General features: G+C 32.4%; 1 protein-coding gene and 1 long non-coding RNA gene across 10 annotated transcripts in view; one reads left to right on the top strand and one right to left on the bottom strand.

Annotated features, from left to right (window-relative positions):
• LOC126858941 (stress-activated protein kinase JNK) overlaps nucleotides 1-27,490 on the top strand; it is a 141,532-nt gene that overhangs the window by 10,899 nt on the left and 103,143 nt on the right. For 2 of the 9 annotated variants that reach the window (XM_050609741.1, XM_050609684.1), the window contains exon 2: nucleotides 4,339-4,384. The exons of 2 other annotated variants lie outside the window; for them this stretch is intronic. The gene's annotated coding sequence lies outside the window, so the exon portion shown is untranslated. Of the gene's footprint in view, nucleotides 1-4,338; nucleotides 4,385-14,942; nucleotides 14,997-15,703; nucleotides 15,722-16,089; nucleotides 16,178-24,315; nucleotides 24,463-27,490 lie in introns of those variants that run through there. 5 more of the 9 variants (XM_050609750.1, XM_050609723.1, XM_050609693.1 and 2 more) reach the window with 4 other exon arrangements.
• Nucleotides 20,382-23,752, bottom strand: LOC126859318 (uncharacterized). The gene is made up of 3 exons (XR_007688789.1): nucleotides 23,719-23,752; nucleotides 20,727-20,763; nucleotides 20,382-20,641 (listed from the first exon to the last, which is right to left on the bottom strand). It is a non-coding gene; the product is annotated as an uncharacterized LOC126859318 (long non-coding RNA).

Here is a 27,490-nt window from a genome sequence, read left to right as displayed (position 1 = left end):
GCGTCTCTATTGTATTATTTAGACATTGCGCAGACTCCTAATGCCCACTTTATTGTTTTTAATTATTAAAAAATAAAAGTGAATATCTTTTAAACATCTTGCAAAATAATGTACAAAGAGCTGCAGCATTTTATATCTTATCTCGAAAATTATTTAAACGTTAAGGGCTATTCAAAATAATGAAATCTTCTAACTTTGTTGATTAACTTTTCTGTTAGCGAATATTAGCTGGCAATTTGTTTGCTAGGCGAAGGCGAAGACTCGAACTATACAAAAACAGTGAGATGTTACATCGTGCCGAACTTTGTACGTGCTTTTGAGTTTTGTGGTAAGGTAACTGATGGGAACTTCTCTCCCGTTTTCCTCGCAAGATCTTTTACGCCATTTCGAATCTTTCCTCGGTCTTTCTACCAAGCGCGTTGTTTAACGTCTGATATTGTCTTATTGCCTTATGCAAGAGAATTATCATATTAAAAATATTGTTTATGCATCTTTGATTAAACATAATTATATAATTAGGATAAAAAAAATATGAAATATTACTTATCTGCATATATTTATTTTATGCGTGAATATATTTCTGAAGAAAGGATGAAGCATTTATATAGTGTATTTATGTTTTAACTGTATAGACAACATGAATGGCTAAGAATCGTAAAAATTAATGATTAACAAACTTTGAAGCGCGCATATATACAATTTTTAATATCTTCAAAATTTTTAAAGTGTGAAAAAATATTCAAGACTTAAGTAAACTAGATATCTTTATACCTACGCTACGTTTGTATTATAATATATATGACATTATAATTTTTTATGTCATTCTTTGTTTCTTTCTCTTTATGTGTATGTGTGCATTCTTATTATATTGTTTTTGTTATCTTTATTATGTCTATTGCATTTCCGGATTTTTTTTTTTTTAATGTATCGGAAGAGAACAAATTTTTCTTTTTTTTTGCCGTCTTCCCTGTTATTTGTTATGCTTTGACGTATTCTTCTTTGTGAAATGGATTAAAATGATGGCGACTCGACTCTTTGAAACTCTGTCTCAAAACAAGGGAGATAAGATTCTCGCGTGCCATTTTATTAAAATCTCGAGGCGTCGGACGCGAGTAAATCATCTTCTCGAAACAGTCGTAAAACAAGAGACAAATGAGTCGCGTCACGCCGCGCGTTTAATCAACGAATGTGGAAAACTAAAAATCCTTAGACCAATATTTCTTAACCAAGATTTTTTTCACGTTCTATGTTTCTTCATACTAATGCATATGTTGTTAACTTATAAATTAATATATTTATTAATAATATACTATTGTAAAACACGAGATTTTTATTTATTTTACAAACTAAATATTTTAATGATATTTAAAAAAAATAATTTATTAAAATTTCTATATGCAATAATTTTACAATGTATAGAATTCAAATTATAAAAATTGAGAAGCATTACGTTATATAGAATAAACTCAGATTTCGATAGAAAACGGCTAATAATATTTCGAAAAAATATGTTCTCTATTTTATTAGTTTTTTTATGCAGAATTGCGGTTTTTATGCAGGTCAAAAATGTTACTGGAATATCTCGAATCTACTACCTTAATTTTCTCAAGATATTTCGTGAAAATGTTGTTTATTCTTAAGAATATTCGTTTATTCTTCAAAAATATTCGATGTTTTAAATTATTTTGATTCTTTAATTTTAACTTTCTTAAATTGAAATATTAATGGTTCAATTAAATTTTGGAGAGATTAATTGGAAATTAACTAGAAAATAAGATTTTCTTTAGATCATTATTGAAGCGATTTGTACAAGAACTATTTAAATTCTTGACATTTACTTTCAGAGAGAACACATTATCTCTATCATAAATATCTAATCCATAAGAATATTTTTTACTCTCACATTTCTTCAGATTTCTCAAAGCGTATTTTTAAAATGTATGTTGAATATCCATCTTTCACGGGTCCTCTATTTACGGATCCGCCTTCCCCGACCACGAAAGGGTTGAACTCACAGACTCACTTTATCCATATTTAAATATCTTTTGCCCCTTTGCTCGTATCATTCCGCCGAGCTTTCCCAGCAAGTAATTCTGGGATTTTACAGGATCTATCGCGTCCTACGCGCTTCTGTCCCGTTTCACGTGCAGCAGTTTATTTTATGGATACAATATCATGAAATTTCATACGATTATTGATCAAGAGATTTCGGAGAAGTTATAATAATAATTCTGATGATCTTCTTAAATTTTTGAAATTATACATGAAGATATATATGTAAATATATTGCGAACATTTTAATAATTATCATAAAAATATAATTAATCATTTAATGTAATACTATAAATTTTTAATACAGAGAAATTGATAGTATTCCGTTTATAATATGTGAGAAATATTTTAGTGTATATGTATATGTCTCTCAGGAATATTGGAACCACTTATGGTGGATCTTAAAATTGTTTGTTATTTTTTGATTTAAGAAGTGAATGCGTCACGCAATTTATCTACATTTGATAATACATGACAAAGATTGGAATTGGAGAAACTATCGATCGGCGCTTGTTATCTCTATCACACATAAGATTCTAATGGCAATTAGTAAGCGTGCGAATCACGTCTTCGCCGCAGCTTGCGATTAATTATCTCTACCCCGTCTTATCAAAACGTCGCCGTCGTCTGCGCGGTTAATTTACATGCTACGCACGCCAGAGTAGATAGTCTAATTTTACTTTTTACAGAAAAAAATGAATTTTAAGTAATAATATCTTCAAACAACGTTTTGTACGTGTAAAATGGAACAAATTCTTTTGTTGTTTATTTTTCCATTAGTCTTATAATAACATATATTTATGAAAATTTTAATAAAAATAATAGCTCATTAGGCCGCGATTATTTAAATTTGTGATAATAACTTATGTTTAAAATTGAAGCATTTTTCTTAATTTATTTTACAATTATAACACGACGAAAGTAATCGTTTTTAAATTATTTTTTATTGACAGCTTCTTTGTACAAACAAAAGCTGTTTGAAATTGATCGAAAGCATTGTTATCGATAATTATGCTCGTTAATCAACTAGCGAAAAAGTCATAGTCTTTTATTAGAGTAATGGAGATAAATTTTATCACAATTTTTATCGTTTTATCGCTGAAAACCGTTGGACACATGTGTTTGTTCGATTTTCATAATTGATGAAATATCAAACAAGGGAAGCGGTGATGCTAGGGAAAAAAAGAATACGAGCAGCGTCGAACTCAATTTGCACGATATATGTTGGAGTTTTGTCGAGAGATACGCCCTTTTTATTCGGTGCCTCTCGTTCTTTCAGTAGGACCTCGGCATTCCTCACGCGTCCGCGCCTCCGTCCTCGTTCCCGCGCGTTCCCTCTACGTCGCTTTCAATTAGAGGATGCATCGTGAACGGTCGAGGGGCACGAACGACTATAGGACGAAGAGAAGGGCTCTTTGGGAACACTCGTCTTTTCCCGATGGAGCTGTTCGTTCGTTCGTGGAATCGGAAATTCGCGAGGAAATCGCGTCCCGCGAAAACAACCGCATCCCCGCGGATTTGCAAAAGTCATGTAGGGCGGAAGAAAGATGCAAGATCGGCTTTTTGTAGCTGTCATATTTAACGTAAAAATTGATTGTTTGATTTTCATCTCGAAAGTTACGATTTTTTTATTTGACGAAAAACAAAACTCAGAATCTCAGAATCAGATTGTCAGCTGAATGAAAAGTATAAATTAAAGTTTGTAGATCTTTTTCTTCCTTTTTTAAAGATATTGTAAAGTTAGAATCATGATGAAATCAAATTGTTAAATATTTGTGAATCTACTCTGAATTTAACTTTTAAATTTACATTGAATTTTACTTCGTAAAAATGTAAATTTCTTAATATTAATTTATTTAAGAATTTTAATACAGAAATTAATGTATAAAAGAAAATATTTTCTTTTTATAAGAATTTTTTGTGTAATAAATGGAATATAAATGGAATATATTTTTACGTATATATTTTGAAATAGAAAGAAATATTTTCATCCCTCTGCCTTAGATCTCAAAAAAAGAAAAACAGATTCGCCCTTGTGAAAGGTTTGAATTGTTCTTGAAATGAGTGTGCCCTTTAGATCTGCGAATGATCCTTGTTAAACCTTTTTTTTTTCATTCGTCCTCGTTCGTTAGATCACAATCCTCAGGTCACAATCCAGAATACAAAGGAACGAGCTTTTGTCTTCTCCTTTTAGATCTGTTGTAATTATTTTAGTTTAGCGCTCATTCGTTTGTAAAGTGTGTTTCTCGATAATTTCTGTAATTGATGTCTGAATCTCTGTTGCAGGGATCAAGGAAGAGAAACATGAAATCCTTCGTAGCAACGTGAATTGGTGAGTCCTCTTTATCATGCTTATCGCGCGCTCAGAAATTTGTTACTAATAATTGTATCAAGGCAATTATGCAATTATATCGTAAAATTATATTAGGAACGATGACATTTGAATTTGATTAGCAAATTAAATTGCGAATAATTAAAAAAATAAAATTAATAAATAAAATTAATAAACATATGAATATAGTTAAAATTAATAGACGTATGAATATATGAATAGTTTTGAAATATTCTGAAAAAAATGTAAATTTATTTGATATATCAAAACACTTTTACAATAGTGAATAAATAAATAAAAAAATCAATTAAAATTTTGGAAGGTCTCAAATGTTGATTTTTCGTACTTTATAAGAATTATGGATTAATGCAAAGCCTAATTTCGAATATATCAGCGAATGGATTATTGAACGATGCTCCGAACGTGACGTAATGCGAAGTAACGTCATTATTTTGCGAGTAATTGCCGACTGACAGGGATTATTAGAAGCGACGCGCGAAAGATCTTGCGGCGACACTTCGGACGTTCTCATCGAGCTTGTAATTAAAGCGCTGGCTTGCATCCCCGTATTGAACAACGGTACATGCATCTTGACGTCATTGATCGTCATCGCGTGGGCGCACGCTTTTCGAAGAAAAAGCTTTCGAAACGCCAAAATCGATGTTGCGTGATCTTACACTTTTTTAATTTTTTTAAATTTTATAATTTTTTACATTTATTTGTATAAATTTCTTATTAGTATAAATAATTATTTTGTCTCTGCAAGAAAACACGTAGGGCTTATAATGCATAAGCTTGTATTTTATTAACTTTTTTTTCTAATTTGTGAACCGATAATAATATATATATTTGCAAACTCATGCATATCATATACGTATAATAATAAGGAATAAAAGTTAATTATCTACTTATTCATTTTTTACAAGATAATTCTATATTATTGTATCTCGGCCGAAGCCGATTTATTTTTTCCGACGATCGATTGTAAAATTCGTATAATGGATTGGTTTCGTAAATTGAACTAATTAATTAATGGAACCATTTCATGAGATCGAAGCATCTCGATTCGTTTCTTAATTAATAGAACTAATCAAGCGCTCGCGAATAAAAAGCGAAAGGTGCTTCGAAGTTCCATGAAACAACGTGTTCGTCTACCTTTAAATTGGATTATTCCTCTTTTATATCTCACTTTCCGTCTTTTTTTTTTTTTTTAAGTGGAGCTTGGCCTTTATCACGCGGCCGTTCCTAATTAGCTAACACAATCGCATTGATTGAATCACCGACAGCAACGTTTATTTTTTTATCGTTCTTTCTTTATATCAAAAAGAAGTTCTATTATAACTTTTTTTTCGTTTTGTACTATTTAATTACTGAAAAGTGCATAGGTTATATCAGAAGATTATCAGTATCAATCAAACTAATTTGAAATTATTAATGATTATTAATTTAATAGTCTGATTATTTAATGAAAAATATAATTTTCAGACAATATGATCATTTTATCATTATCTTAATTACAGATATCATAATTATTTCAATTAATTCTACTAAAAATTTTGTAATTGAGAATGTGTAATTGTGTAAATAATATCTTTATTTATTATTAATTATCAAGAGATTTCTTTATTTGGAAAAATATTTTAAAGTGAGAGATTATATCAGAATTATTGTGAAGATAATTACGATTATATATTACAAATATTATGCTTATTTTATTTTTATAATTATACTTTAACATCAAATTTTTTAATATTTAATTCTTATTGCGATACACTTTCTAATAATAATATTATAGTTACATATTCATTATTGAAGAATGATGAAATGAAAATACAACAACTATCTTTATTGATCTTATATTTTTATCTGAAAATGGGGCTGGTGCCAATTTTTGAATGATTAAAATCTTGTATTATTATAAATTAAAATCTCCAATTATTTTATTAATTCTTAATTATTACCAAAAAGATTTATATATAATTTACTGAATGAAAGCATCTCTCGTATTTCTAAAAATCACACAAGATTATATCTTTTCTAATCGTTGAAAAATGCAGCGTGACGCGGATGGGCCATTAGCCTGCGTTTCTTCAGGACCGAGAAGAAGAGTTCTCGCGCAAGCGCAAACCCGTGCCGACCGTAATGGGAATGGTTATGGATTTTCGGGCTCCGCGACCTTCGCGTGTCGACCCACACACTCCTCCTCGCGCTCTGCATATTGTCACTGGCGTTGCTCGAAACGCCGGGGCACATCACCTCGCGAAAAACCCCCGGCGCTTCCGCTCGAATGAGCGGTCTCTTTCGCTCCTCGTGGTAGGCTCAGCCAATTGCACGGTCTATTCTCGGACCTATTTCACCATTGATCGGACTAATTTTAACCCTTGAAACGATAGCTGTTTTTGCGACAATGTACGTCTTGTATAATGATATAATGGGTGCTTTATGATTCTTAATTTTAATTACATTCTTTAGCGAATCTGAAGTCCATAGAAAGATATTAATAGTTTCCGAGTGGCTAAAAGGGGAAGAGTTTTTCAGCAATTCAATTTTCAAGAAACCAAACAGTTTAATTACAAAATACTAATTTAAACTTAATTACAAAATATTCATTGAAATAATTTTGGAATAATAATTTTGATATTTTTATCAAGAAAATTTCTTTTTTTATGTAAGGATATTAAATTAGAAAATTAAATTAAAGAATTTATTATTAAAATAAAAATTATTGTATGAAATTTAATATAATTTTTAGAAATTAAGCGCGATGATTATATGCTACAACTTTAAAATGTCGTTGTTATAATGTAGCAATTTTGCGAAAATAATTTTCTACAAATTTATCGTATTTTATACTACTTTTTTTTTTTATAGAAAGTAATGCCACATTCAGCAATTTAGCTGTGTTTAGTTGTTTGCATTTTGACGTCGAATTTAAATGACATTCAATATCAGAGATTTATCATTAATATTTGTTTTATTTATATAATATCATCTCACAAATGACGAACTCAGTTATTCTGTTCTAGATAAAGGATACCATATTTAACACTTTATTGTAAATAACTAACGTTAGAGATCGTTCGCATATCCCGGTATCATTTTTGAACGTGAGTCAAGAGAGCGTTGATGAATGGGATCGATGGAATAAAGGCAAAAATGTGAAATATGAAAGAGGGCATTCATATAGTAAAGGTTGTGTTTTACAGAAACGACCCTATTTGCACACACGCATGACTCTATTGAAATCGAGTTTTTTCCCTCTTTCTTTCACATCCACCCTTGTTTTTCTTGCTTCATACATTTTATATATATGTACGTATGGATGTATGTATATATATATATATATCTCGAATATCTTGAACAACCTGAATGATATCAGGAAACGTGTTTACTCGCGGTTTACACCATCCCAATACGCCTCGTTCGTTCGCCCTTTGCTTTGCTTTGCGATGTTTGATCTGCTTTCATCGTAACATGTTATTTCTCTTTACACTGAATATTTCGTTCGCCCACATTCGTCGTATTATCGATGACTCGTAGTCATCTCCCGGGAAGACGAAGTGCTTGACGCGATAACGTAGACAAATGACGGAATTGCAGTGAAGGAAAGTTGGAGGGAGTATTAAGTAACTACCAGGAGTAAATCTGACCCTAACACACTTGTTTCGAAAAGTTTGAAGAAGTAAGGGGGAAAGTTTGTTTTTGGTTTATTATCCTTTTAGTGACTTCTCATAACTTTATGGTTATTTTTTTATTTGTTACGAAAATGTAAGTGACAAAAAGTTTTTCGTCTGCTTTTCAACTTGTCAACATTTTTATTAAAAGAGCAGAAAAAAGACGCGCATATATTATAAATATTCAAAGTTCTATCATTAATGTGAGTATTTTGTAAATTGCAACAAAGAGATATAAAAAAATTTGTTTTATTTTCGAACCTCGTACATTCAACTGTGATGATAATACACTTTTATAATGATACACTTTTATAATGATGATTTATGATGATAATACATAAAGCTCTTGTAGATGCCTGATAGAAAAACGTGCGACATTATATATCTCGTCGCGGGGAAGTTGCATGGACACGTGCTGAATCGTCGATATATTTTTGCGACTCCGCGGATATGATTGACACTGCCGGTCGGGTGATTTTCTCCCGTTTGGGAGAGTTGATGGGACTTTATAAACAGTCCGAGCACTTCTAGAACAACTATCGTTCGTAAATACCCTCTGGGGCCGCATCACTTCGGAGTCTCATGAACTCCGAAGTCTTCTAATGACTTCGCTCGCACGACATCGACGAGAATCGGCTCACTCCCTCTCGGGAGTATTCCTGAGAGGAACACGCTTGGTTTGCGAAATCAAAGATAATAAGAATTGATAGCGAGAGAGACAGTTTTCATCGTCGTCGTTGCATCTTCTTTCAAGATTGTTTGTTGAAAAAACAGCGCAGGGAAGATGAATATGAAAGAGCGGAGATGGAAATAGTAAAATAATCGGAGGAATTACAAAGAGATGATATAAATGCGTGGGAGAAAGAGATGCTGGCGTGAAAAAAAAAATGCCCATTGAACGACATTCACGTTGAGAAATCCTTGCGCTCGGCTTGCGTCCACTTTTATCGACGCTGTAATGACATTTTTAATCAAGCTTTATATCGAGTCATCATTATCGTTGTTCACGCCAGTAATGATGTTTCGATCATACTATCGTGGTTCATATCACCATAAAATATCAAAAAGTATTAAATATATTGATTCTCATCGTTGATTAGAAATGCATATTTTATCACACGTTCAATTTTATATTTCTAAGAATGCATTTTTATAATAATTTTTACAATCGATCGAAAATACACAACAATGTATTCTGGTCGTATTTCATCGAAGTATATAACTGTTACAGTTAAGTGTCCAACAACCCCGTGGTTCATCCCGCTATCTATCATCTCTATAATTTTTTTCTCTCTCTCTCTCATTTTTGCTTCGAGCAAAAATATGAAGTCGCATCTGGCGAAGAGTCGGGAATTTTTCTCACGAGCGCGGAAGCAGTTAAGTGTGCGGATCGAAAGTGTCTGCAAGTACATTCGGAGTGCATTCGGTGGATGGCAGGTGGGACGAGGGAGATGGAATTATCTCGCGCAACTCGTATCAGCGTTTCAATTTTCCACGAGTGGCAACGAACATCCGGTGCATGCGCGCGACTCACTCCATGCTTCGCCCTTGGCGAACCGAGTCTCGTCTCGATCGTACAATCGCGATTCATGACGCTCGATGCGAAGGGAACTGTTATAAAGTATGTGGAAATGCACGCCGAAGGAATTGTTGCAATCAGTTCTTATTATCCGATCAGAGATAGATCGAATTCGAGCAAGAAATCTAATTTGCAATTTTTGATTGTTAAAATACGGATGCCTTGAACATTGATTTATGTAAAAAATAAAATTTATTACCTTGTAAAAGGTAAAGTATTTTATTTATCAAAATTAAAAACACACACTGGTAAGCTTTATTAAAACACACATTGGACATCAATCTTTATTAAGATTGAAATTTATTAATTTATCGAAACGATTGCTTATTAAAATATACTGGCAATAAAATGGTAATTTATTACGAGTAATATTAAACATGATGGTATATTGTATAGACCTGACAATCCCAACAATCCAATTAAAAAATTTTATACAATTGTATACAATTTCTTTTATAAGAAAATTTTGTTTTAGATATTAAGATTTAATATCTCTGATTAAATCACGATTTGCAACGTTTTTATTTATTATTTTTAATTTATTTTAATTGATTTTTATTATCTATGTATCTGATCAGAATCAAGTAAAAACGAAAAACAAAGAATCCAATGTTCGGCCATAAATACGCTTCATCACTGATACGTCAAGTCGGCTCACATGATTGTCTTTTGTCACTGTCAAACGAGTTTTATGATTTAGTAGGTCACATGATAAAAATTGAGGACTTCTCGAGTAGATACGCATGTTCACGCGATATTGCGAGTACAGAGCGGGAGGAAGTATGTTTTGGTATCGCGATCACGACGACGCTGTATTCGTTTAATGATACTTGTGTGCGTGTATACGTGAAAGCTACACGCCGAGGATGATCCGGCGGTTGAAAGCCAGGCTGCGGTACTCTGCGGCAATGCGCGTCGCCATCTTGCTTTATCGATCTCGTTGCTTACCCTTCGTTCTCGTCCTCTTCAGTTATCCAGTCCTGCCCTGTTGTTCGTTCACTCTCCTTCGCTGTACAATCCTCTTTCTTTCCTGCTTTTCCTTCTCTATGTTTGCTCGAACCCCCGCTGCCCCCTCCCCCGTCTCTCTCCTGCTTTTGTTCCGCTGAATTTCTTGTCCTCGCAAACACGCGCGCACGAGCGTCATTACATCTTCCGCTGCACCATATTTGTCAAATTGTCGGCCGTAAAAAATTCTACGTTCGATATCTAACAAAGAAAATATCATCTAAGAAAAATATTCGTTATTTTTTATGCTGAAGATAAGCAAGCTTTTTAGATTTTAATATTAAATCTGTTTCTTAGTCAACAAAAAAAAAAAAATTATGTGTTATATATATTATATATGTGATATATAAGTTCTTGGCTTTATTATCAATGTTCTTAAAATTCAATTCGCGCTTTCAACGTTTTTTTTTTTAATTTAATTAAAAAAAAACATAATTTTTAACATTTAATTTTTTTTTTAACTTTCAATTGCTTGTTACTAAAAAAACTGTTAGTATTTCGACAATGACCATTTTTCTTAATTTGAAACTGTAATTTCGGTAAATGTTCCGAAACATACTATATAAAGAATAGACTGAGATACAATATATTGACAGTATTCTTTCTCGAAGTAGCGATTAAATGCCTTTAACGAAGCCTGTTAACGAAAATTAAAACTAGATAAAGGTAACAAAAATTTATTTATTTCTTATTTAATTTTAATTGGATTATTTTAGTTTTTTAAATTTTGAAATATCAATTATAACGAAAATTGAATATGAAATTAAAAGTTTTGCGTCTGTGTTTAATATTTATTTGTCGAATTTATTTTTGATATCCATTAGATTTGATAAATTTCTAGGTTTTTGGTATTATTAATTTCAACATTCAACAATTATATTCCTGCTTTTCCAATAATCAATCGTATCCAGCTTTAAACTACTATTTTATTTAGTTCTTCCTCCATTAGTATTCCGTCCAGCTTTCATAAAGCGGGAACATCGTTCGAACCCCTTCGTGCACAAACGCGTCTTTCCCGCGGAAGGATGCCGTTCGCGATTCAAGTCATGCACATCGCGCGCGCTTCATTAATTAATAAACATCCCCTCGTCAGCGAAGAACGCAGTCCGGAAGTGCCACTCGGCCGACCATACCCTCTCGCGTGCACTCGTTTGCAATTAATTGTCACCGCGGTACACCGCAAGATGAACGTGAATTAATAATAAAGTCTCGCGACGATGGACCATAATTCTTGTTGAGAAAACACGGCCAGAACAAACCACTAATCAGGTAAATTCGCTACACTTGTCACTAAAGAAAGTCTCTTTCAAGGTATATATTATGCTCGAGATTATATATAATAATTTAATAATTTGAATGTGATACAGAATTTAAAATTAATGAATGAAATATTTAATTATTTAACTATATTTTAATTTTGACGTAAAAAATATTGGCATAAATATTCTTAATAAAATTAAAGAATCTACAGCTATATAAATAACATTTCATGATTTATACGACGATAATAATTATAAGGTAAATGTTTTCCGTCATGGATGAATTTCCTTCAAGGATGGAAATGGATTTAAAGGATTTTAGGAGGTAGCAGAACCCTTGAGGGCCACTCGCCTGATCGCGGAGAAATGTAATAACGATGACTAGTGACTATTATTAACACGATAACGACTCCCATGCGTTGGAAACGGACGCGAGCATTTATTAATTACGCGAGCATTTATGAGCGCGAAGCTCGATACAAATTGCCTAGAGCAAATCCTACGTAGTTTCCGTGATCGTGAACGAAAGACCTAATTAGTAAATCTGGCCGATGTATAAAGAGAGCATCAAATATATCATCTCGCGAATTATCATTTAGCAAAGAAATCAGCTTATGGGAAAATAGCGCACTTGATTTTTTGGAAACACAATACACTTAAAATTTTTTTAATTATTATTTTATTTTATATATAATTAGAATAATATAAAATTATTATACACTTTTTGTAATATGTTTAATTTTTTATAAATTGTATAGGAAAATTTGTCTTTTTTAAATCGATGATTCTGTGTGAACTTTATGTTTCTCTCTTGATGAAAAGACGAGCCAAATATATCGGCTTGGAATCTGGGCTCGAAGAAGACCAGAGCAGATATTTAAATTCTCGGAAAAATCGGGAAAGAATACATGAAAGGAGTCGTAATCGAAAGCTCGACCGAGAGGATCAAATTTTGCCCGGGCTCCGTGTAACTTGGTAAGCTTCTTATTGACAACATTCAACGATTCGATTCTATGCTTTGAATTTGGTTCTAGTCTGGATTCTGTACTATTCAAAATATCCAGGGATAAACATACTTTCATGATATTTATATTATCTATTTAAAAGTAGTTTACACAGCTGTCGATTAACATTGAGAACTAACATTGAGAGCTCTTTGTTATAAAAATATTTTTGTGCTTATTAAGAGTAATATCTTAATAAGTCCACTGCGATATTTCAAATTTAATAAGAAATTTTATCCTTTAATATTATTTTGAATTTACTTTTTTTATTTTGCTTCTTAAATTTTGCTTACTATAAAAATAGTAAGATCAAGAAGTTATATTTTTCTGATAGATTCATTTTACATCCGCAAAAAAATATTTTAAATTATTTTATTATATTAAAATTACAATGATAATATTGTAATAATAAAATCTTATTATAATAGTAATGTATTAAATGGATTATAATCAACACGAAATTTTGTTACATTATTTCTTCGAAAGCCACGCTTTCATACGAGGATCATGCGATGTCCAATCTCCTCGATTTGATATCACGTAGCTTGAAGGGTTTAATACTAAGGATCATCTATAATAGCGGTGTCCGACAGGATCGTTTTCGTCAGACGTTGATCTACCGTTAAATTTTGGAGATGTGCGCTTCTCTGTAAGCGAGAACTCGCTTACTGTGATGTAGACCGGTCAAATTGGTAGTTCCCCAAGGACTATCAAGAGGGAGAATGCCAAGGCGTAGGCCGACAGACAGGGAAGGCGGGGTAGGAGGAAGGGGGGGGAGGGGGAAGACGGTGGAGAGAAGAGAGCCGTCGTGCGTAAGGAATCTCCTATGGCATCCGTCACATCTCACGGTTAACGCGTGTCGACGCAACAGGGCTCGTTAACCGCGGTATACCAGACAATAATAAACAGTAGCCTGCCATCGTCGCCGCCACCGTCATACCCGAGTGTGTCAATGTCACCGACATTAACCGACAGGTGGTCCGTGTAATCGCGATGCTCGTTCTCTATACCGAAAAACGAGTGATGAGTGAGAGTTGCGACACAATTGGTAATAATAACAATGTGAAATTCTATATTTACGAGCAATTGGAATAATTGCGTGTGCATTAATTTCCAGTGGTCCGAGGCAATTTTCCGAAATGAGTCGACATTGATTGTTGCTCTTATTTTAGCTTTAGGAACGTTGCCTAACGATATAACTATTTGTCGAATTTAATAATGGAAAGTAAAATTTAAATAAAAATTTAATTGATTTTAATGATCTTTAAAAATTAGAAGAAAATTGGTGAAAATGACACACAAATTTTATTTATATAAATTATAATTTAATGTAGTCGTAAGTCTAATTTATAAATGATTTGTATGCTTCGCAATAGTTACGAAAATACGTATATAGAATTTTTATAAGCCTTTACGAACGTATAATCTATGATAGTCTGATTTGTTTGAGCTGTATTTTTCAATGTTTCCTGCATCGAGTATTTGATTGGGAAAACGATTGGAAACCGATTAATAGTCGCTTCGGTATAATTGAACTTTCACTAATTTGGGACACTTTATGTTCATCTGACCGCAGCTTTGCTGCTGATCGGATTACTTGCGAAACTGTCGGTCGTAACAAATGCATAGGGTTCTCTTGACAAATTTATCTTTAGCGTGATATACCGTTTTATTTTCGAAGAACGCTATTAGAAATATGTATGTTTATTAAATTTAAAAAATAGAAAATAGTTAATACGATTTATTTAATTTATCAATAAATATTTAAAATTAAACGTGAACTAATATAAACATATACATCTATTATATTTGTTCAAACATTATTGTTCAAACATAGTTATTCGCAATTATTTATCTGTTACTCTGAAAAGAAGCATAATTAATCTGATATACCCTGCGTAAAAAATCATTTTGAAACTATCTTTTGTTCTTTTCTATCTGAATTTCCATCTATCTTAAAAATGCAATTTTTAAACATAATTATATATTAACATAAAATGTAATATTAATAATTTTATTTCTGATATTGTGACACAGATTGCTACGACGGATTTTGAATATTTCATCCGCGCCAATCGCAAGTTTAGAAAGGTAACGTATACGTCGTGACTGTCAAATATAATTCTCACCGTAACAAACGTTTAATCTATTAATTTGACAGATGAGAGACAATTTGCTAAAGATGCTGGTTTAAAGGGATTTTGATGGACATAATGCATTAAATTTTAAAAGTTAAAACTTTTTACACAAATCCTATTCTTAGCCTAAAAGGAACCATCAAACTTTATTAAATAATTTCGTAATTAAATCTCGCTAAAAAATTTTTCTAAAAAATGGTTGTCATATATATATATATATATATATATATATATATATATATATATATGTATATGATTGGAAAATATATATCATTGAGTTATTCATACAAATGGATTTCACAAAATAGATATTTCGTATTGTACTTTACAATTTTTGGAGATAGAGTTTTATTATTCGAAAAGAATTTCTCTAGCATCCCGAAAAGTCTATTGTCCTCGTAATCTCATTTGTATACTTACACTTGTCAGTTGTGCGAATTGTGTTCTGCCCACGGCATTTCTCGCCGGTCAGTTTTGATTTTCTATCTCTCTCTCTCTTTAGATTCACTTTGCGTCGAATACACACACACGCGCGCATACACACACACACACACATACGCGACTTGACGTCACACATCCCTGACGCACGCTCAGCGAAGCGCGAAGTGTTGCCGGCGCCACGTTTGAAGAATTAAAGCAGATGTTGCATGCGATAGGCAATCGATGAAGATATTTTCAGTGAGCCTTATCGTGACTTTACAACTTGACATATTCGGAGAAAAATAACAAAAACAGGAAAAACGAAAGGGTTATTATTCCTGTAATTTTAGAACTTTTTTATTTATAAAATCTAAAATTAATACATATATGAAATTAAAAATTATTATTATTATATAAAAAAATATAAAATCCAAATTTTTGAGTAGAGAGTAAATGGCTATTTTCTTTATCTTTTGTTAAGAATATTATATATTATTATTTAATATTATTTAACATTGTTATTTATGTTGTTATTAATATAAATACAACAGATAGTTTCAAAAAAATTTTTTTAATAATTTTTCTAAAAAAAGACATCCCTTTGATATCTTCTTTTTTCAATGTAGGATTTCAAGAATCTGGATTCTAATCTCTCGCCACATATCCCATTCCGTATTTACTCGTGAGGCACACGGCTGAGCATGGAATAACAAGGTGGGTGGAGCAGAGAAGCGTTTCCTTTCGTTAAAGTAGGAAATCTCGTGCGGTCCAACATGGTCGTGAGAACGGTTTGTAGGCGTTCCTCATGGACTCGTACGCATGTCTCGTTAATTCGCTTGTCTAACGACACGGAACCTCCGATTAGACATAATCTGTTAACAGCACGGAACGTCGGCAATGATCGTTATCATCTTCAAAAAATCTTTTTATATCAACAAGCATTTAGAAAATTATATATTACAATAGGGGTAACACTGTGTCATTTTTTTGTTACATTATTATGAATTTTAGAAATGTTATCATTATATATATATACTTTATGAATTATATTTAAACTACTTTTAATTATATATAAATATACATATATATATATATATATATATATATATATATATTTTTTTTTAATTATATAATTTTTATTAAAAGATTGGAAAAAATTTTGCATAAAGTTTTATAATAAATATTTTTATAAATATAAATTTAATATATAATATAGATATAAATATATAATATATAATTAATATATAATATAGATATAAATAATATAAATTTAAATAGTAATATTTAAATTATTGAAACTGCTTTCAATGAATTAAGGTCGGAAACCTGTAAGGTGGAAACAGCTAAAAAAAAGATTTTTATTTTTTTCTAATTTTTTTTCTGATAAATAATTGTTTTTTTTTTAAATTACTTTATTAACATTACAAAGTACATGTAGCTAATTATAAATATTAATAATTTTTTAGAGAAAATTTCACAAAAAGTAGTTTAAATTATGTACTTTGTGATGTCAATAATGTGATTAGAAAAAAAATTATTTATTAAAAAGATTCTTTAAAAATAACCTTTTTTTTAACCATTACACTGGTTTCTTCCCTTAAATCAATTAAATTTACTTAATTAATTAATTACTAATTATAAAGTAAAAGCAATATTTATTGTGTGTGAGAATATAAAAAAAAATGTATAAAATAAAGCTAAAAATTATTTACATATTTGACGATAATACTATCTTTTTTTAAACTGAGATGCTTTTTGATATTGGTATCGCTTTTCAATCGAGGATATTAAAAATTTGCGAAGCATTATCGCAAAGCATGCGAAATAGTCGCAGGTGATGTATCGCACGATAGAGTTTCCAATCGGCGTTAATCCCGTAAATTCTACGAGCCGTGGCTGTATAACGTGTAATTGGTTCCTCGCGCAGCTGGGATTCTCAGTGAGCAAGTGGTCTATTTCATGGTTAGGCACGAATGAGAGAGATGACCATGGTATACACCGGGAAAACATGCCGCGGTAACAATCTCGATGCGAGCATAGGATGATCACAGACATTCGGCGCGATATTGTGGCCGTATTATACGCAAGGGTTCTGCAGAAATGTCTTCAAAAACTTGATATAAAAAAAGAAAGATTTCATATGCCGAAAATAAAAATCTCGAGAAATAAATTTTCATTATAAATAATTTTTATTTATGTATAAAGAATAAAAAAATGTTTTTATTATCTTTTATAGTATCGCCAAACTTGAAAAATTCCATCTTAATGTTTAAATTAATGAATGAAAGGGAGAAAGAGATAACAATCTTTTTTCGAAATTTATTCGATTGCTTTGTTCTGCTGACACGACCTCTCGTTCGAGAGCTTTTATAATATCTAACTCAATTATAATTGTACACGGGTCGCTCCACTGCCACTATCATCGGCATTACCATTACCATCCCCGGCAACGCGGTATAGCTACTTGGGCTAGAAAGGATGGAAGCGAGGTTCAAAGGAAGTTATTTTAAGAGCAGGAAGGTGGCCGTCCGATGGAATGTCCTCTCTTCTGACGACTCGTTTTCATTCGTCGCGTTGATATTTCCGCCGCTGTATTTTGGATATAGTTTGATAAAACAATATTTTAATTGCACTTTATCAAGCTGCAATTTACAATTTAATAATTAGTTTCAGAGATTTAAAATGCAATTTGCGTGATAAATAAATTAGACTTTAGCGTGATTTATGAAAATGTGATAAAATATTTACACTATTATGAGATATCACAACAAATTTTTTTTTCTAAAATGTGATTTTAAAATTTTTTCTAAAAATAAATTATACAAATATTATTTTGTATGAATAATTGAGTTTCTTTACTAACTACAATATGCGAAGATGAACAATATACAGCGACAAAATGCTGAAGAATCGGATTGTGCTGAATTTCTCGAATATATTTTTGTAGGTCGTAAAATTTGGAAAGAAAGAAACAGATCGGGAAACGAGCGAAATACGCTTAAGCGAATCATGTTGTTTTATGTTTATATATTTTACGAAACTCGTAAGAATTCTCAGTGCTCAAGCGCGGACAGTGATGATGATTCACTATGGTGTCATAAACGAGGCCCCATAAACTTGAGCCTGCGACATAGCTTGGAGATAGTGAATGTAAGTATACACATGCATGCATCATATACTATTGTATATATGGTTGCGCGTGGTGCTCGCAAATCTATTTTTTTCGTATTTTGACAATTATTGAGAATCTTTGTTGTGTGTGCCTACATTTCTCTATTCTTATAATAGCTCCTACTTTTTTCTTATTGATAATTATAAAATAATTAATATAGATTAGAAATTGAAATCGATTGAAATCGATATAGAGAGATAGAGAGAAAGAAAGAGAGAGTGGACAAAAGATAACAGAATAATAGAATAAAAGAACATATATAATAAAAAGTAACAATATATAAAAATAAAAATTGAAGATATATGAATGATTAAAAGTCGTAAGAATACATAACACAAAAAAAATAAGGTAACAAAGAAAAGAGAATGTATAGAAGCTGAAAAATGCGATAAAAGCTAATAGCAACTTATATTATAAACTCTTATCTCGACATTTAATAAGTATAATTATTTTAAACTGTTTTTAATTGTGTACAGATGATATTTGATTAAGTGATTTTATTGTTAGAAGAGTAGATAGACTTTCTAAAAATATATTTTATTATAACTATATGTCTATATATATATAAAAGTAATAGATACGTCTGTAATAAATAAATAATTATAAATTAAATATAAATTGTAAAGAGAAGAATTTATGCATTGAAATTTGCTCAATAACTTTTTATTGTATTATACTTTAACTTTAAGAAATTTACGAAAATTAAATGATGAAAGCAAGGAAGATATTAATGAGAAGAAAATTTAATAACAAAATATTTATTAAATTTAATAACAAGATAATATGTGCAATGTATACAATATTCTCTATGTGTAATATTTTCTTTTGTTCAAATTTCAATATTTTCAAGTAAAAAGATATTGATCGGATATTTACTCTTATACTCGGTTGGGCGAGCTGGAAGCTATAATTCTGTGTAAGCATCATCGCTTTTCCACCGAGGAAATTTCATAAAGTTCGCATCCGTTCGTGCACGCGAAGGAATTTCCGTGAAGGACGATAACCGAAATTGCGTTTCTGATTCGTCGGGGATATCTCCAGACCATCGTTGCAAGAAGGTTTTGCCTGCCAGCACGCGCACGGATTAACTACATGGGCAGGCAGAGGATGGGATGAAATGTCTTAGAGATTAATTTCATTTTTCTCTCTCTCCTCTCTTTTTGTCTATCGCGCGAAATCGACATTTCTTCATTGGAGAAGCCCATGCTCTTGTTATTGGCGAGTTCAAAGGTGACAACGGCTTTTCTAAAATGATCTCTGCGAAACGCATCGCATTTCTCTGCTGCACTTAATTAACTTCAATTAATTTACGCCCGGGGATTTCGCATGTCGCCAAGATTAAGAACAGCGAGATTAACATACCGGTGGCTTGGCGATCCTGCATTTATGTCTCGTGAGCAAATGTGTGTGTGTGTGTGTGTGTGTGTGTGTGTGTATGAAATTTCTGCTTTAAAAATTGATTTTTGAAAACATGTTTAAAGAGATTGTAAAAAAAAAATTAATAATATCAGCGAAGTATTATAAAATTCAATTGACGTATATCGCAAAAATAAAACTGCTAATATTGATTATTCACATTGTCCGAATTTGTGCAATTTAAATAAATAAATAAAAATTTTGATTAAAAGAATAAGAATCAATTACATAATTCTAAAAGTAGATAAAGCCATTTTTTTGCTGAAAAAAGCTTTTCTTAAGATATATAATTAAAAAAAAAAATAATGTTTTTAATCACAAATTCTTCCTCAAAGCGTAGTTGTAAAATAACTGAATCATCATCGAATTTGCGATTTCGTATCACGTGCGTTTGCGCAAGACACGAACACGTATGTACGGCATATATCGTAACACTGCGACAGATCTCGAGTAAACCGATTACGAGGATACACCATTAAAGCCGAGTCGATTTTCTGGGTCGATACTTTTTCCTCCCGGCTTAACCGGTCGTCTTACAAGCTCATCGTCCGCGTCGATCTTGGTTCTTCATTTGCCGCTTCGTTGAAAATCTGCTTCTGAAAATACGGTCGCGCGGAAATTACTAACAAGCGTTAGCAAACGATCGATAGATTCAGCGAGCGATTTTAATCTCACCGTGGTCCAAGACGCGATCGAAATCCTTTTCTCATTGCTTCTAAAAATAATAATTAAAAATATTTAATTTTAAACTAGAATATATATTTGAACTCCACAAAATATATATACATATAATACATATTTTTTGAACTCTTAAAATATTTAATTATAATAAATGTTCTTATGATGTTATTCAAGTCTGAAATATATATATATATATATATATATCCGTGGAAAGTAACTGGGGAAAAGATTAGTATATCAAGAATATATGTTTATAAAAGAGTTCGGAGTTGAATTTTGACTTGTATCATTCTCGAATAAAAATTTCGTCTAACATAAGCGGAAAGACATGCTCGCAGCCATGCATTTGTAAGCCGCGAGTAATATTGCCGCCCGGCATGCTCGATGTAAAGTACAAATCGCACGTGCAACGAGTTGCGGCAATCGATTGTGCAGATGTAGAACATGCTCCAATTTATGCGGGAATTGCACGTGTAAGCCTGATAGCCTTGTGGCAACTTACGGGTTGTCAAAATAAAAGACACAAGACCGTTTGTTGACATTTTTCTCATTAAAGTTCTTCACAGAGACATATATAATTTTATAATTAATTTTTGTTTTAAAATATGAAAAAGAGAAATGAGAATATGCATAAACATTGAAGAAAATAAGATTTTAAAAAGCACTGCATCACGATCTTCTACATTTCATCGTCTTCATTATATTTTCACGAGAATTTTCTAAAGTTTTTTAAGAAAATAAATGCTGAATATATAAGTATTAAATATACAGTGACGTATGAATTATATATATATATATATTTTTTTTAATCAAAACAAAGACTACAGAAAAATATTTTCCGAATGCCGATGTAAATCAGGCGAAACACATGGCGCGGCACGACACGTTGCAAATATTATCCATTTGTTTTATTTGTATGTGTGAGAATTGCTGGACGTAAAAGAGGTGGAAAAATCAAACGCCAGACTTGCAACACGCCAACGAAGAGAACGACCTGTCGAAAGAAACGAGAGAAAGGCAAACGTATTCAAATCGTTATTTTTATCTTGTTGCAATCGAAAAAGAACTGGAGTCTCGCATACGTCGTATCTAGTGATCGTGCGAAAACTGTAATACATAGGGCACCTGCATTACATCGTGTGTATATGTATATATTGTCCCAATAATATCGGAAAATATTTAACAGATTTTAAAGTATAAATTTAAAATCGAATTTTACTTTGTTAATTTAAAAAAATTGAGATTATTAATTAATTCTTAATTTTATATATTTTAAATATGTGAGAGAAAGAGAAATTGATATATATATATATATATATATATATATATATATATATATTTAAAATTTAACAATTAAATTTTTATATGGTTCAGTTCTTCGAGAATGAATAATATATTCAACCGAGTCATATCGATTCAACCCGGAAAAATTTCTTATTGAATTAATGATGAATAATTAATTTACGAAAATTTCGTACAAAATTCTTAATAATATTAATGTAACTCCTTAATAAAATACTTTTTTACAAATTGACTAAGTTTGCCGAGGAATCTATTATAGAAATATTCCGGCACTCTTCAATCACTCTGTATTACGACGTAAAACACGTGCTCCGTCGCGATGTGAGGAAAAATCGTGCGTGCAATTTTCCCGCAAAATTTTCCGGCAAACTCGATAAGGCCATGTTGAAATATTCGAAAGTTGATTTTTATTCTTCGGATATGTAAATATTTACGAGAGATCGATCGATATGTGTAGCGTACGTCGACGAGATAAATAAATAAAAACACGCCGACGCGTGTTGCGTCGTGTCGCGTTACATACATGCTTCGTGGTATTTTTATCAAGCTATAATTCGGCAGGAATGCGACCATCGAGAATCTGGAATCGTATCGGACGATACGACGCAGTGTGTGATAACGCGACGCGTGTTTATTTTTAGCGATCTGACGCGACCGCATTCTATTGTCATTTTTCATTTGTGCGCCATCGACGACGACGAAGAACAGGAATATCGAGTACTCATTCGTTATCGAATGTACACAGTACCTAGGATAACATGAATCTTGTTTGCCATAAAAAAAATAGAGAAACGTAAAGGAAAACAAACGCATTGAAAAATAACTCAGGTAGTAAAGGCAACAAGTAAAGGCAAAAATGCAAGTTTTTGTCAAAAATAAAAGGAAGAAATTTATGAATTTTATAAAACGAATGAAATTAAGGATAATTCAGTTAATGGAATGTGTTATACAATATAAATAAAAACAATTTTTTAATAATGATTTTATTTTACATGTACGTGCATATTATGTGTGTATATATGATTTATCTATCAGAGAGTTTTCTGTTATATGTGTAAACAATAAGAGACAGATTACAGCAATTGCCCAGAGAAAGCGTGAAGGGATTGTGTAAGAGAAATGCGAATGAAAATCCGGGTCTAAATGTCAATGCGGAAGTGAAGATCGCGGAAAACCCGTGAGGAGTTAATCCGCTCCAAAAGATATCGCGGCTTGTTTCCGAGGTTAGTTTTCTGATGGAAGAGACAGTTGGACGGATGCTGCTGTGCTGGTGATGATGATGATGATGGTGGTGATGGTGGTGGTGATGGTGGTGGTGATGGAGGTAGTGGTGGTGGTAGTGGTGGTGGTAAAGCTTGCAGTGGTGGTGGTTGGAGTTGCGTCGTGCCGTCGCCCGCGTAGGAGTGGCAGAGAGAGGGGGAAGAAGCCGGCCGCGTACGCGCACGCGCCAACCTTGCCTCTGACGCTCTGATTCCCCTGATCCGTTCAGTCTTGCACGAATCTACGCGAGCGTCGTGCCGTTCCCTCCGTCGTGTAAAGAATCGGCTCTCGGCAAGTTCACACTCGTCCTTTCTTATCCTTACTGCGCGCCTTTGGCTGACGATCGCAGATATATTTTCCGTCCTCTAATCGCGATTCCGGGAGAACGGAGGGAATATTTTATATTGTATGATTGAGAACAAACGTAAAGTGAGCGAGTTCTCGGACCACGTGGTATGTATCTCGCCGGAACGACCAGATTTTTCGCGCGCTACTTCAACACGGCGACCTTCGTCACGAAACCCTCGACGCGGAATTCGTTCGGAACTAGTTCCCGATTTCTCGCCGAATATCTTACACGTCGGTAGAGATTACCGAATGTGGATTAGCACAAGAAGATATACGTAATCCTATGACATTTTGAGATTATTTCGAATCAAGTTCGCAAAAAAAATCCGCGTTAAAGATTACATCGTGTCTCAATCCCTTGATACGGCTGAATTCGCCCACGTACGGATTGTGCACAGTGTGTGTATATATAGATTAAAGTGGCAGCGCAGCGATTGATATCCGATGCGGTAAGACTCGCGTAACGCTGCGGACGATAAATTATATAGTGCATATGTGTGTGTATTCAAATGAGTGAGAGAACATAGCGAATATATATTCAAGGAGAGTGACACTCGCGCGAGAAAGAGATTTTTTCCTCTCTTATCATATCCGCGCGCATCGTTCTCTTTTTCACGTCAGCTGCCACAGAGTCTCGCGCGCGGCCCGACGAGTGCAAGCCCTCTACTACTGCGCTGTGGACCACGTTCGCCGCGAACGGCGAACTTTGTACCTGCCTTGCCCGCCCGTGCTCGACCGTCCTGCAACCCCTGCCAACTCGTGCCGCCACCCCGTCCTATCCGCCCCCGCGAGAAGTCGACGCGGGATCGATATTTACGAGGTAAGATGGCTCGTCGACTCTCTCTACTATGCGATTTTCGGTCGCTGTCACTGTGAGAATTCCGATTCATATATCTTGGTGTTCGGATTTTTTTTTTTTTGAACGTTATTTTATGAAGAGTTTTAAATCAATCGCTTTATATTAAACTACAATTATTTGCGATTGTGTCGATGAATTGTGAAAGAGAATTTTGCGCAAATTGAAGTTTTTTTTCGTGGACAACGTTCAATCGAATCATATATTTTAGCCGAACGTGAATGTAAAAATTGTGAAGAGGAATTTTACTTTTTTTTATTCACGGAGAATATATATGACACATTGTAAAAAAATAACGTGAAGCATTTCGTGACAACTTTTCATGTATGTTTTTAGATACATATTTGTTTTATTTTTTTTTTTTGAATTTTTTATTAGTATATCTTTTTTTTATAGTAATGGTGAAGAAATAGTATAGATATTTTATAATTTTATTTAATTTTATTTCTCTGTATGTACGTAAAGACTTAAATATTCAGTGAAAGTAAGTCTATTGCGTAAACAAACATTTTGAAATTCAAAGTAATTCTTTGTTTATTTTTTTCTAATAATAGATGTTTACAATAATTGATTGTGGCGACCAAAATGTCAAACATTTTCGATTATCAATATACCAAAAAATTTCAAAGAAAATCTTTTTTTTGCCAATGATATTAAACGTAAAAATATATTAATAACTAGAAATTTATTGCGCTATTGTTCTGTATTTATTTGTAAATTATACATTACACACAACAATTGATTACTTTTCAAATTTAATAGTAAATGATATTAATAATAAATGATGAATTCAATAATGAATAATATGCAAATTTAAATATAATAATTAACAGACATTTTAAATTAATGCAAATAATTAATATACAGAATTAAATAAAATAATTGTGCGCCAAATCAAACTTAATAATTGACAGATATCCAAACACAAATACATTTTAATCTAAAAAGCAGTAATATTATCAATTAAAGAATCTATTACTAACATATTAAAAACCAACTTCATTTCTTTATTTTTTATATATTCTTTATAATTTTTTTTTCTTTTTTTGCTTATTCTTCGTTATGAGTTTTAAATTTGTACGGTAAATCCTTGTCACGTTGAACAGTGACACTCGTGAAAACTCTCGTTTGCTTACAAAGACGTGGCAGTGCCTGAAAATGCAGATACATAAATAGTGTTACGTAATTTCATCGTGTTTTTGAACGAAGTCGACTCTCTCGGGAATACGGTTCGTGCGGTAAATATACTTACTAATGTAAAAGCGTATCGATGCGAAAGAACGCAAGCGCGTTGTAACCACGCTCTTTTGGCAACGGTTTACACGGCGTTTACGCATTTGATCGTAAAGGCGTATAAACAGTTCTAGAATTTAACCAGAAACGGCCGGCCGCGCGAGTAAAAGATTCGCGTGCCGAACCAATGAATCCAATCTCTCGATAATGGAAGCCGTGCAAATCGAGTGATGAAATTACTTGTTTTATTGATGAAAAGCTCGCGATTAATACTGCATAACGAATATCTGTACACATGTTGCGTAACACTGAAGTATTAATAATCGCTAATAACATTATATTGTAATATGTCATTTGACGCATTTATTACAGTAACGATTCAAAATTTTTTTTTAAGACGTCGAGAAAATTAATGTTTGAGATTGAAAAAAGTCGAACTCATATTTGTAGGTAAACTGGAAAATTTGAGAATATTACTTTTATTTGAGAATATTAAATTTCTTTGATTTTTAGGAAGAAAGAAAACAGCTTAAATCATTGTGACCCCGAATTTTTCAATTAATAATAACATTTATAGTAATTTTTGCGATATTTCTATATATATATATATACACTTATATTTGCAAGAATATTATTAAATTGGTAACTTTTAAAAATTAAAAGGAAAGTTTCTCTGATAAAAAAATTGATAGATGTATTATATCTTTGATTAATTAATTTCTTAATGCGAAACGGGATGTAACAGCTTAAGCAATATCTGTTCATTTCAAGCGGCTCGGAAGACAGATTATCGAAGAAAGATAAATTTTAATCTCACGTATATCGAGTAATATATTTAATATACTCCGCATACATTTGGAATCTAATCAACGTTATTAGCGATTCTCGGGTCTATAACGAGCATTCTCTGCCATTTCACGAGGTGTAATGCAGGTAATTACCTGACCAGGGAGTGCACCAGCTTGGGTTGTTAGTCGCATTCCTGGCATTCCGACATCAGTATGCAACGTGTGTGCACGCGGTAATATAATGTGTACGTCTTGTCGCGCGAGAAACGCCAACTGATCTGTCTTGATCTGTCGAGATTCAGCTTGCCGTTTCTCTCGAAATCTTATTTAAAATCTACCATATTATCCTTCTCAAAGTTCTCAGGCAAATATGCACTTTTAGCGTTAAATGAACTCTGTATTTATAGTCGTTGTTTGAACAGTGAGAGAATTTCTTATCTCCGTTATATACAAAAGACTTGAAATAAGGAATTCCTGCTTTCTGAGAAAGCTGGTTATAAATACGACTCTAACTTCGAAACCGTTGATGCTTTTACGTGAAAGTAATAGTTATTCTTTTTAATTAGGCTCGTTTTGAAAGAAAATGTGCGACTTTCGGAACATCCTACGCGTACGCGAAAAAAGCGATCGTTAATGTGTTTACTTTGAAAGCAGATCTAAGCTCGCGCATTTTCTCTATCTTTTTCTTTCTCCTGCTTGCGTAACATTATAGGAAGCCTTCTTGAGCTACTCGTTTGTGAGCTGAAATGTATAGAAATGAAAACTACTTCTAAAGCAGCGGTTTTCCAACATCCTTCGAACTCCTCTTATATAACTAGATATTTTTATATCAAATCACTAAAGTTTGTCCAAAAACTTTGAAGGATTGTTAAAAATAATAACAAGATTTTTAAGTATCAAGGGAAGGCAATAGTTAGATCAATACCGACTAATTATGAAATAATTGCTATTACAGACAGAATTTTTAATAG

The sequence above is a fragment of the Cataglyphis hispanica genome, chromosome 1 (assembly GCF_021464435.1).
Source record: "Cataglyphis hispanica isolate Lineage 1 chromosome 1, ULB_Chis1_1.0, whole genome shotgun sequence".
In the NCBI taxonomy this organism is placed as follows: domain Eukaryota; kingdom Metazoa; phylum Arthropoda; class Insecta; order Hymenoptera; family Formicidae; genus Cataglyphis; species Cataglyphis hispanica.
The sequence above is the reverse complement of the archived record's forward strand: the minus strand, read 5'-3'. Positions and strand labels throughout refer to the sequence as shown.